This window comes from Oryzias latipes, chromosome 3, assembly GCF_053564925.1.
Source record: "Oryzias latipes strain Hd-rR chromosome 3, Olatipes_Hd-rR_3.1".
NCBI lineage: Eukaryota > Metazoa > Chordata > Actinopteri > Beloniformes > Adrianichthyidae > Oryzias > Oryzias latipes.
Window position 1 is genome coordinate 3937322 of NC_136239.1, and position 12417 is coordinate 3949738.

Sequence of the window (12417 nt, forward strand, 5' to 3'; positions counted from 1 at the left end):
CCACACATGCAGAAAAGCTCCCCCATTGCTGTTCTGTTTAAGGTCCCCCAGCCAGGACTTGAACCAGGGGCTGTCTTAGTGCGAGGCAAGAGCACTAACCACTGCGCCACAGTGCAGCCAATATAAATAAAGTTTAGCCTAAATTACAAATGGGTTTATACAAATTCACACCTTGTGTCACAGAAGACCCAGAGCCCCCTGCTATAACAGTAAAATCTGTCTAACACAAGAGGCTTTCAGCTCCTATTTGTCTACTCGGCTGTTTGACAAGAAAAGCTAAAAAAAAAATACTCACTGAAGTTTGCATGCACCTATAGTAAAAATGGAAATGAATTTTGGACATGGTGAGCTACCACCACCTCATAAAATGACGACATGAGCAACAGGAAAAGAGAAGTAAATGCATTTCAATCTGAAAAATTAATAAAATATCGGTAGGTGGAGCTGTATCCTTGTGCACTGGAGAACAACTGCCATGAAATGAAACAGAAGTAGAAAAGGAGCAACAGTCCTTAAATTCCTTGAACGCACCCTCGGATTCGGATTTAGTAGTTAAGTGAGGGGAGTGTGCCTATGAGGTGCCGTGTAGGACATTATTCAGAATTAGCATTCACATACACATGTGAAATGCTCTCACACACACTACTGAAAATGCTCTCACACACACTACTGAAAATGCTCTCACATACACATGTGAAAATGCTCTCACATACACATGTGAAAATGCTCTCACATACACATGTGAAATGCTCTCACACACACTACTGAAAATGCTCTCACACACACTACTGAAAATGCTCTCACATACACATGTGAAAATGCTCTCACATACACATGTGAAAATGCTCTCACATACACATGTGAAATGCTCTCACACACACTACTGAAAATGCTCTCACATACACATGTGAAAATGCTCTCACATACACATGTGAAATGCTCTCACACACACTACTGAAAATGCTCTCACATACACATGTGAAAATGCTCTCACACACACTATCCAAAATCCTCTCACATACACATGTGAAAATTTCAATAGAAACGGAAGGCATTTCAGTAGAAACAACGTTTTTTTTTTTTACTTTATTGTTAGAAACGAAGTTGGTCGACTGAAGGCATTTCAGTGGAAATGAACCTGTGTCCGAATTCCTGCCCTGATCCCTCACTACTAAAACCCTATATAGTGCAGAACTATATATAGTTCTCTGAATTTAAAAGCAATTCAGACACCCGTGCTCAGTACTTTTTTCTTTTGGGTGTTGTTCATAACGCGCTTGACACGGAAACAAAGTGGCGCATTACCGCCACCACCTGGTCTGGAGGCGAACTACTCCTATTTAACGCGGAGAATGACACTTATTTGTCAGAGTAAAAACATAATAAATATGAACATTTTACAAAGACTATTTATGAATCTGCTGTGTTCTGATCATGGAAAACGTGACTGATTTATAAATAATTAAATTACAAACACTTTGGTATTGATTTAATGTATTTGTTCATAAATAAACCCCCAAGTTATTTTTTCATGCCAATATTTATTTTGTTTTTGTGCCGCTGAACGATTAACGGGCTCTTGCAAGGAGGCATTTTTTTCTGTAGTTTTCTTACACCTTACTGAAAATGGCTTTGAAAATGAATCTGTCCGTGTTCCTGGCAATAATTCAACCGTTTTTCGTGAGATCAAACTGAAAACGAGCAGATATGCAGCATCACAGGACGGCAAGGACAAGCAGACATCTCAGAAGATTTCCTCTGGATGCCCTGACCAGACAGAATAACTTGTGAGTTAAACTTAAAGCTTTTTTTTTAGTTAAACCTAAACTTTAACTTAAACTTTGTTACTAATCATGCTCAAGGTTACACAGTCTGCTGGGTAAGAGTTTAACATTCTTTTTCAAGTGAGTTGTGTAGTCCAATTACATGAAACACTTGTGAGTTCAAAGTTTAGAATTTTTAATTCAGAGTCAAACCATATCACTTGTTTTAAACAAAAACAAAACAAAAACTTTCATTTTTAAAAGTTTAAATGAAAATCCAAAAACCCAGCCAAATAAAAACCACGAGATTTTCCAGAATTAATAAATACTTCATAATCTAAAATGTAAGACATCAAAATAAATAGAAACATTAAAAAAATGTGATTTAATTTCCTCAATGAAATAATTAATGTTGCATTTTCCAGGGTCTTCCACGTCTCTACTGCTTTACCAACACAAAGGTGTCTGTCCTGGCCCTTTACGCTGACGGTCAGTCCGACACAAGACTGGATTTTCGGTTGACCCGCAGGACCATCGAGCATCTGAGTCGATGGTCCTGAAGCATCAGCTTCGGGTTCCTCACACTCTGGGGGGTCACAGGAGACTGACGTCCTGGTGTTTCTTTTCTGGCTGGCGTGTGGCACATCTTACAGTGTGGTAGCCAGAGTCTTTGACATGACACGGTCCACCGTGAGCGATGTTGTCCACAGGACGGCAGACCGCATCCTCCGGCTGATGAGCAGGGTCACCCAGCTTCCCAGTGGGAATGAACTACCATAAGTCGCCTCTGGATTTTAGCAGCTCGCTTGGTCTTTCTCCTTCCAAAGGGTCACAAGGAGCATTGATGGCTGCCACATAAGAATAAAGGCCCTAAAAGATAATGCAGCTTGTTATTTTAACAGGAAGCTTTTTTATTCCATTAAAATGCATGCTGTATGTGACTCTAATGCCAAATTTATAGATATTTTTGTTGAGAATCCAGGATCAATCCATGATTCACGGGTTCTACGTAAAAGCCCAATTTATGTAAATCAAACAAACCCACCTGAAGGATCCTTTTGGGTGATGGTGGGTATCCCTGCATTGCACATCCCATCATGCTGCTGACACCCTACAGGGAACCCATGAGGAATGCCATTGAGGCAGTTACAACCAGAACCACTCCAGAACACGCTCTGTTGTGAAGAGAGCATTTGGCATGATAAAGATGAGGAGGAGAGCAATATTTCTGAGGGCACTGGAAGTAAAACCAACCTTTGCAATGAAAATCATTGCCTGCAGTTCAATTCTGCACATTCTGTGCATCAGCAAAGGCGACTGCTTAGCCACAGATGTTGAGCCACACCAGGAACATGCAGGACGAGCAGAGTCACGTCTGTCTGCAAGGACAAATCTTTGCTTTCCTTTCAGCTCCAACTGTGACACAGACCAGGATTATTGTTAACATGTATAAAAATAAATATTAACATATAAAACGAAATTCTAAATATGTACATCTGATATTTATATGAAAATCCTTTTAAGATTGTTAAAAATAGCTCAGATTTAAATAATACATGTAAATTATTCATTTTTGTTCATACATTTATTAAACAAATTGGAAAAACAATGGCTGCATTACATTTTAGAACAATAATTTCAACTCAAATAAACTTAACAGACTCTCCTGTCGCTGTTCCTCCCTTCTAGCCCTTTCCTCCTCTCTCTTCTGGGTCTTTAACATAAACCTTTAACCCAGTACGACAACGATTAACCGTTTATTAAAATGAAGTCAAATCTGATCATGTGTCTCTACCCATCTGGCACGAGCTAGCTTGAAAACAAACAGGCTATCATTCTCCATCCGCAAATGGATCGGATTTTCCTCATCCTCGTCTGTCCCTACATATATGAACACATTTAAAACATGTGTTAATAACTTGTGACTACGGTTAGAAGTCACTGCTTTTTGATGTAATATCTAGCGTTTGTTTTTATTTATTTATTTATTTATTTTTATTTTTTTATTTTATTTTTTTTTTTTTTTAACTTGTCCTGTCCAACAGCTAGGCAAACAGATGAGAGCTGAGGGCCTCTTGTGTTGGACATATTTTATTCTAACAAGAGGGGTTATTAATCTTCAGACAAACCAAAGGTATGTCTGAATAAACCCCTTTTGTAATTGAGGCCAAACTTTATTAATTTCAATCATGTTTGAAAATCTTTGGTGTTGGACCGGACGGAAAAGGAAAGAGGGGAACAAGAGAGAGGGACGTTAGAGATAGGGGGGGGTAGGAGGGTGATAATAGGAGGGGAAGGGGGGTAAGACCATGAAGCAGCATAGAGCAGGCAGGTTTACTGGTTGTTTATCGTTACGGTACGGTTCAAATGTAGTACAAAAAGGGCGGGGCCTGTTCACACACACTCAAATATTATCAACACACCTGCTAGCCGCAGAAATGTCCACATGTCAACATGCACACAAAACAGATAGTGTTCACGAACGCATACTTATGCCTTTAAACCAACTAGTGTGAAATCTTTCATTCATTCAATCATGCAAACTATTAGTGCAAAGGTGAGCTAACACCTGTGCTCAGGTGAGTGTTTATGTTCTTCTAAAATGGATGGTGGAATGTGAAAAGAAGGAGGAGGAGCGCCCAGCCACCCCCACACCCATACCCCCGCCGCAGCAGCAGCGGCAGCCGGAATTCCCCCAGCGCCACAAGGGAACAGGCAGGGAACAACCGCCCCCCGGGCGACCAAGACCGCCACCCAGGCCAGGGCCAGCAGGACCGCCGCGAGGCCCCCAGAGCCAGAGAGCAGGGAGGCGCAGAGGGAAAGAGAGCGCCGCCCCAGCCCAGCCAGGAAAGCAGCCCCCCGCCGCGCCGGAAGAGCCCAACGCAGGGCCCCACCGGAGAGGGACGCCCACAGCCCCAGACGAGCACCCCACCACCACCCAGGAGTTCCGGGCATCCCCCCGCCCCGACCCCAGGTACGAGCCAGGACCCCCCAAGGGAGACCCGCTCCGCACTCCAGGCAGCCACCCACCCGGCCCACGGTTGGTCCAGGTAGGAGCAAGGCAGGGGCCCGCCGCCCCCGCCCAGGAGGGGGGAACCCCGGGGAAAAAAGGGCGGCCCATAAGGGATGTTATAAATATAGCCCGACCAGGCTCGGCCATGTTGGAAGTTTGGCGGGGCCCAGCGCCCAGGGGCAAGGACCAGGACCCACCCCCCAGGGACACGAACACCCCCGGCTCAGGTGTAATATGAACCCCCCCACCGTGCGGAGAGAGCACCGCCGGGCCCAGGGAGCCGGCACCCAAGGGACACGGCCGCCATCGCCAAGGGGCCCACACCCCCCACCAGGGACGGGGTAGGGGACAGATGGACCCAGGTCCCACCTTCCTTGTAAAATGTGTGTGCGTGTATGGGTGTTTGAGAGGGTGTTTGTGTGCATGTGTGTGTGTTTATGTTTGAATGTATATATTGAAGGGGGAGGGGTGTGTGTACTAAGGGGGGTGCAGTTAAAATTGGCGAGTAGGGCACTAAGGGGACATCTCCTGATTACTCACAGTGATGTCCCCTCACCCTCCACACCAAGGGGCCCTAAATGTCTAAGGTGCGGTTAAAATTGGCGGGAAGGGTGCCAGGAGGACATCTGCTGCTTGCTGGCAGTGATGTCCAAGCACCCCCCTACCAAGGACCCTACGTGTCTAAGGTGCAAATAAAACCGAAAGAGGGGGGGCCCACTCCATACGGCAACCATAGGAGGGGGGCCACTCCCAAGTAGCCCCCCCCCAAGGCGCATCGCAGGCTAAACCCCCCACCCCCTCACCCTAATATGAGGTTATATAAGGAAGGGGGTAAGTTGGGGACAGCTGGTAGACTGTCCCCCGGTGGTCAAACAGCCGTCCCCCAGCCCACCCCCAGCAAAGGGGCCAGGGCCACCCAGCCCAGGGGCCCACCCCCTGAGGCGCCGACACCCCAGGCCCGGCACCACCCACCCCACACAGAGAGAGAGGAGCCAGAAAGCGTCGCCCCCCCCCGGAGCAAGCCCAGGCCCCCACCCCCAGACGCCGGCCCTAGAAGAGCTCTGGTCAGGCCTCGACGGGACCGAGGAGGCCAACCGGCCGAGGCAACCACTGATTGCCTCAGCGGAGACCCCGACCCGCTAGCCCCCCCGACCCGTACTAATAATGGGCCCCCCCTCCCCCCCAGAACGCCCCCCCACAGGACAGGGCCGACAAGCCCCCCACCCCACCCCACCCCAGACCCCGCAGCCGAAGCGGGTGACACCCAGAGCGACCGGGGGCCCCGAGAGGGTTGTCCCGTCCCGTCCCAGAGCCAGGGAAGGGCCGATCCCAGCCCCAGGTGCAGATGGGCAGCCCATCCGGCGCCGCTGGGCCCCCCCCCACCCGAGCAGGGCCCCCCGCCAACCCCCCCCAGCACAGGCAAAGGGACCACCCCCCCAAGCCAAGCCAGACCACCACCCCACCCCCCCACCACGCACCCCCACACCCAAGCCCAGAGGACCACGCAGCGCCCCAGCCCGCCCCACCCAGGCACCGGACCCGACCCCCCGACCAACGGAGCCCCCCACCGCCCCCGCCAGGCACCGGAAGCCCCGACCCCCACCCCAAACCACGGCAGAAGGGCAAGGAGCAGCGACGACCAGGCCCTCCACCCCCTAAGTCATGGAGTCAACCACAGGAGACCAGAGAGACTGAATTCTTTCAAAGTTACTTGAGCTTTGGGCTGACATTTTTTCCAAGCTGATATGATCAAACAGCAGATTTCTGTGTTGACTTATGTTTATATTTTTCTTGTTTTTCCAATTTATTAAAATAGTTTTTTTGGCAATACAAAGAGTTATGAAAATGATAGATGCTAATCCTTCTTCTATATCGATGGCACTCATGTCACCAAGCACACAAAGTGACGGTGAGGCAGTGATTGAAACCTTAAGCCAGACTGATAAATCGGCACATACCTGCTGCCAGAGAGCCCTGACAGGAGTGCAGAACCACAGTGCGTGCATGTAGCTGTCGGGTAGATTATTATCACAGTGCTCGCAAATGTCTGAGTTACTGAGACCCATCTTGAACATCCTCTGTCCAGTGTAGTAAATTCTGTGAAGAGTTTTGAGATGGATTAGCTGCAGATTTGGACTTTTTGTCAGTTTAAAGGTGTTTAGACAAAGTTCTGACCAGAAGCTTTCATCTGTGCTGATGCTCAAATCTGCATCCCATTTTTTTGTTGGAAGGGCAATATTGTTATCTAAATTACATAAAAGTTTGTATATTTTGGAGAGAGTTCTATTCATTGAAAAAATAATCAGAGTGGTAACTACATCTGGTAGCTTTAAATCGTCGTCTTTAATTTTATACTTTTTAGTAATACTTGATTTAAGTTGCTGATATTCCAAGAAGTTATTTTTTCCATGTTTGTCTTGAAGTTCCTGGGGGGTTATGAATCTTCTATCAATAATTACGTGCTCTAGTTGTTTTATGCCCCCTGCTTGCCAAGCTGGGAAGTGAATCATTTTTTTGTTAATAAGGATGTCCGGGTTGTTCCAGATGGGTGTCATTTTGCACGGTTGAATTGATGATTTTGATATTTTGAGAAATTCCCACCAGGCTGTTAAGGTGGCATTTATATTAATGCTTTTGAAACAATCCTGTTTTTTAACTGTTTGGCTAATAAATGGTAGCTGTGACAGGTTGATCTTTCCACATAACACCTGTTCCAAGTCTAACCATGAGTTGGTTTCTGGATTATTTTTTAACCATTTTAAGATATATTGTAATCTATTTGCAAGAAAGTATTTGTGGAAATTAGGTAGTTCTAATCCTCCACAGCTTTTTGCAGATTTTAAAGTTTTTAGACTAATTCTTGCAGGTTTGTTGTTCCATAGAAAGCTTGATATGGATGAGTCTAATGTTTTGAACCATTTTAATGGCGGTTGTGTGGGAATCATTGAGAAGAGATAATTAACCTTGGGTAAGATTTTCATTTTAACCGTGGCTACCTTGCCCATAAGGGACAGAGGCAGGTTGGTCCAGCGTGTTAGATCGTCCTGTATGCTTTTCAGTAATGGGGTGTGGTTTAGCTGCACCAGTTCTGATAGTTTGGGGGAAAAGTAGATACCCAGATATTTGATATTTCCTGTTTTAACTGGAATTGTGAGTCTTTGTTCCATATTCCTGTTGAGTGGTAATAAAACAGACTTATTCCAATTAATGGAATAGTCTGATATGGAGGAGAATTCATTTATGATCATTGCTGTTTCATTTACAGAATGTAAATTCCTTAAAAACAGTAATATGTCATCCGCATAAAGACTAATTTTATGATGGCTGTGTTTGGTTTTTATTCCTATAATGCTCTCATTCTGTCTTATTGCTGCAGCTAAAGGCTCAATGAATATAGCAAAAAGAGAAGGAGAGAGTGGGCAGCCCTGTCTGGTTCCTCTTCCAAGAAAAAACCTGTTTGAAGTCTGTTTATTAGTTCTAACTGATGCATTGGGGTTGTGATATAATATTTTGATCCAATTGATGAATGCTTCTCCAAAACCAAACTTATGGAGGGCAGCAATAAGGAACTTCCAATTAACTCTGTCAAAGGCTTTTTCAGCATCCAGCGATAGTACCGTCATTTCCTGTTTTTTAATGGTGGCAAAGTCTATTATATTAACTAGTCTACGGACATTATCATCCGAGTGTCTGCCTTTGATGAATCCAGTCTGGTCGAAGTGAATTATGTGAGGAGTGATTTTTTCTATTCTCTGTGCTAGTGCTTTGCAGATAATTTTTACATCTGCATTGATTAAAGAAATGGGGCGATCCTCATCCTCGTCTGTCCCTACATATATGAACACATTTAAAACATGTGTTAATAACTTGTGACTACGGTTAGAAGTCACTGCTTTTTGATGTAATATCTAGCGTTTGTTTTTAGCCTTCAGCGCTAATTCGCGTTAGCTTTAGCATTACTGAAATTGATGGGCTTCAAAACAATCTAGGTTGTTGATTGAGGAATATAACATATTAAACACATCATCTTAAGTATTTACAAATATATTTTACAACAGATACTGGATATTTTTTAATATACTTACACGTTTCGGTGGTTTTCCTTGCGCAACCGGCTGCCATTTTCGAATGATTCAGACGAATGATTATCTCGCGATAATCAGCCAACTTCCGTTTCTACTGAAATGCCTTCCGTTTCTGTCGAAAATTTCAGTAGTGTGTGTGAGAGGATTTCAGTAGTGTGTGTGAGAGGATTTCAGTAGTGTGTGTGAGAGGATTTCAGTAGTGTGTGTGAGAGGATTTCAGTGGTGTGTGTGAGAGGATTTCAGTAGTGTGTGTGAGAGGATTTCAGTAGTGTGTGTGAGAGCATTTTCAGTAGTGTGTGTGAGAGCATTTCAGTAGTGTGTGTGAGAGGATTTCAGTAGTGTGTGTGAGAGCATTTTCAGTAGTGTGTGTGAGAGCATTTCACATGTGTATATGAGAGATTTCACATGTGTATGTGAGAGATTTCACATGTGTATGTGAGAGATTTCACATGTGTATGTGAGAGATTTCACATGTGTATGTGAATGAATACATTTTCAGTTGTATGTATACAAGCATTTCACTAGTGTGTGTGAGAGATTTCACATGTGTATGTGAATGCTAATTCTGAATAATGTCCTACACGGCACCTCATATGTGCCTTTCAAAACACAGACGTGCTAACTGTTGTAAACATAAATGTCGTTCTAAGGGTGGAAATAATAATAACCTCCTGAAGGTTGTGGTAAACAGGAAGTATTGTAACCCTTGTGCTATCCTAGGGACTTTAACGTTGGGAGTTGGGTCATCTAGACCCACTAGACAGTGCTCTGAACCTTTTTTCTTCAATGATTTGTGATCTTCACGGTGTCCATGGATTACATGGAATCTTTCCACCTTTATCCACCTTTGTCATGGTAGGGAGAACACGTCAATGTGAGGGTGGGGTCATCTAAGATAGCACAAGGGTTAAGACAGATCTGGATATGTCTCCTCAGTGGTTTAAACTAGACTGGAAAGTTTCAATATACATTCCAACATAAACACACACACATGCACACACACGCCCTCACAAATACACACACATGCATTTCACAAGGAAGGTGGGACCTAGGACCATCTGTCCCCTACACCATCCCTTGGCAATGGCGGCCGTGTTCCCTGGGTGTTGGCTTCCTGGGCCCGGCGGCCTTCTCTCCACGCAGGGAGAGGGATCCCTGAGGGTGGTGATGAGGTGCTCATCTGAGGCTGTGGGGACTCTTCTGGGGCGGGGCCCTGCGTTGGGCCCTGCCTGCGTGGCGGGGGGCTGCTCTCCTGGTTGGGCCGGGGCTGCACTCTCTGTCCCTCCGTGCCTCCCTGCTCTCTAGCTCAGGGGACCTCGGGGCGGTCCTGCTTGCCCTGGCCTGGGTGGCGGATGTGATCACCCGGGGGGCGGTTGCTCTCTATCTGCTGCCGTCCGGGTGTTGGGGGGGGTTCTGGCTGCCGCAGCTGCTGCGGCGGGGGTCTTGGTGTGGGGATATCTGGACACTGTACCTCCTTCTTTTTACATTCTATCATCAATATTAGAGGAACATGAACACTCACTTGAGCACAGGTGTTAGCTCACCTTTGCACTAATATTCGGCGTGATTGAAATATTTCACACTAGTTGGTTTGAATTGATAGGTATGCGTGTGTGAATGATATTTGTGTTGTGTACATGTTGACATGTAGACATTTCTGGAGCCAACAGGTATGTTATAACACTTGAGTGTGTGTGTGGACAGGGCCCACCCCTTCTAGATTTGTTTTACATCTGAACCTGACCGTAATGAGAAACATCCAGTAACTTGTTGCTTTATGCTGCTTCATGGTTTTACCCCCCCCCCCCCCCTCTCTCTCTCTCTTACATCCCTTTTCTTTTCTTCCCTCCTTTCCTTTTCCGTCCGGTGAAAAAATGAATAAAGTTTGGCCTTGATTACAAAAGGGGTTTATTTAGACATACCTCTGGATTAATAACCCCTGTTGTTAAAGTAAAATATGTCCAACACAAGAGGCCTTCAGCTCTCATCTGTCTGCCCAGCTGTTGGACAGAACAAATAAAAAAATAAATAGATAAAAAAGACTGGAAAGTGCTGTTCCAATCGACCCGAGGCAGGCAGGCAGGTAGTGGGGCAATTTCCTCCCCAAGTTAGTACTTTCCCTCTGTGAAAGTTGATTTGCAGGTTATGTTTGCACAGCCAGGAGAGACCTAAGATAATTTGGAGGTCAAAATTCCTGAGGACATAAAAAGTGATACATAAAATGTGCATAAACTGAGTAATTCTGAACCGACCAAGAATTTTATGCAGCTCAAAACCGAATTCACATAAAGATCTGTCGTCTGAAACCCTCAATGGACATCTGCCCGCATCAACAAACAAAGAACACAAGAATCACTTATGAACTACGTATCATGAAACTTGAAGTTTGAAAAACCAAAATTATATACGTGAAAAAAAAGTGCAGATAGTACAAAGCGGCAGTGTGACACACAGAAAGAGCACCTGACCTCGCGCTGCTATCGACGTTTCAGTCGTTCAGAGAACATTTGTTCTGAGCTGCTGTAGACTCAGTGCAGCTGGAAGTAATTATGATCAAATTGCCTCTTTCATTAGCTTTATGCTCTCTGACTCTCTGGTCCCTGATTATGAAATACATTTCACCTTGCACAAAGTAAAATTGTATTATCTGACAGGTGAAGCTGAATAATTACCCATCCAATAGCCCTTTGGTTAAAAACAGACTTCTGTGGATAATTTTATTCTAAAATGTACGCACGGGAAACAGACCATCCAAGCTGCGGTATGAAACATAATAAACAGACATTTTATTTGAAGTTGTTAGCAGGTTGGTAACTGCACTGCAGTGCTGGACTACCTGGACTACCGTGTCAACTTCACCTGGATAAATTCCTCCAGAATCAAATAAGTCACACCAAACAGAGAATTCCTCTTTCTCTGACTTCACTCTCAGCCAACACACAGCTGGGAGTGATCGCCTCATTTATTTAGACACACCCATATTCATTAATCCAACACACCTGGACAAGAAAAACAAAACAGGAAATAAAACAAATCAGTTTCAAAGTAAAATGCACAATAGAAAATAAATGTGGAAAACAGAAATTAAGATCACATTCCAGCACCACCACTTGATCTGACATGACTGCATTCTTGCTTAACATTCACACGTCCAAACAGAAAATTGTTGAACATTCCCAACTTAAATTTTGTTGCAGGTTTGGTAAACAAATCTGCCACCATCTGTGCTGTTGGACAATATTCTAGACCAGGGATGGTGAACACGCGGCTCTCGAGCCTCATGCGGCTCTTGGCCAATGAGTGTGCGGCTCTTTGCGTCTCATCATATTTTCTATATACTGTGCCTCATTTCATAATTTTTTCCCTCTTAAACCACACTCAAACCATCAGAGGGTATTACAAATAAATAATAATAAAAGTAATTTGGCAGTGTGTGTGTTTGATTCTGCTCCCGACACATAGGTGACCGCCAATCATTTGCGCAGGTTACGCCCAATGCTGGAACAATTTGATGTGAGTGCGGACTGTTACCCTCATGGTCAAAATGGTGAAATTC

The 12417-nt window shown here is 44.8% G+C and overlaps 1 long non-coding RNA gene across 1 annotated transcript; it reads right to left on the minus strand.

Annotated features, from left to right (window-relative positions):
• Positions 1-2402: 2402 nt before the first annotated feature.
• On the minus strand, positions 2403-3180 carry LOC144991126 (uncharacterized). Its single transcript, XR_013655031.1, has 3 exons — positions 3018-3180; positions 2809-2938; positions 2403-2633 (listed from the first exon to the last, which is right to left on the minus strand). It is a non-coding gene; the product is annotated as an uncharacterized LOC144991126 (long non-coding RNA).
• Between the last annotated feature and the right edge of the window lie 9237 nt (positions 3181-12417).